Below are 1,061 nucleotides of genomic sequence, written 5' to 3'. Positions count from 1 at the left end.
CACAGATACAAAGATTGGAGTGATATAACCACAAGCCAAGGAGCACATATGTTCCTGGAAAGGGGACCTGACTTTTAATGAGTCTGCCTAGGGTAGCTGGTGTGTGTGGGTTCTTGTCTTCATGCACAAAAGGTTTCAAACCAGTCCAAGTGATTTTGAGAGTACATTTATTAAAGCTGGGGGCACTGACACAGGAAGAGCTTAGGATAGAAGCAACAGGAGAGCCTAGGCTGGGGTGCTTTGGCTCTCTAGAAAGTCAGAGAAAAGGGGACTTTGGAGATAGATTCAGGGTGTTAGCCCTGGATGAGCTGCCACTGCTCATTGCTCCCCTGATTGCAATGGGGACCTGTAGAGTTTAGGAGATGCAGGCCTGTAGGGGAAAGAGAAGAGAAAGGGAAAGATATGGGTACACTCCAGTGCACACTTAACACGGTCTTTATGACATGACAGCTAACATTCATTCCTCTCCCCCCAGATTGAACAATCCAAGAGACCACAAGAAGGTGGCCACAATCTTTTTTTAAAAAAAATGGAAAAATAATGTACATTCTATTTGTTAGAAGTCACTATTATGGCTGGATTCTTAATTAATTCAATGATCATTTCCAGAGATGACTAACAACTAATTCAAAGTGTACCTGGAAGGAAAATTATAGTGGCTTGTTTAAATTATATGATCTGCAATTTCTCAAACATTTTATTAATGCCTTGAATATCAACATCAAAAGGATGCTTACCAAATTAATGAATGGCAAGAAGATATTATGGTAGCCAATATACCAAATAACAGAATCAGATCCTAACAGTTCTCAAAGTATATAATTACAGGCAAAAACCAACACAATAAAATTTTTAAATGATAAATTTAGAAGTACAACACCAAGTACTAAATTGGGAGAAGTGACTTAATATTTGCACTTATGAAAGAAAAACAATTTTAAGCAGGTTTTTGCCGACTCTAAGCTTAATATATGTCAACTAGGTGATATGCCTATTAGAACTTTGAATAGAACCTCAGGCTGTATTACAAGCAGAAGAGATGCTACTCAGACAAAAACTAG

The sequence above is a fragment of the Myotis yumanensis genome, unplaced genomic scaffold (assembly GCF_028538775.1).
Source record: "Myotis yumanensis isolate MYYU_CA2020_CCGP unplaced genomic scaffold, mMyoYum1.0.hap1 SCAF_1, whole genome shotgun sequence".
NCBI lineage: Eukaryota > Metazoa > Chordata > Mammalia > Chiroptera > Vespertilionidae > Myotis > Myotis yumanensis.
This window is presented reverse-complemented; position numbering follows the sequence as displayed.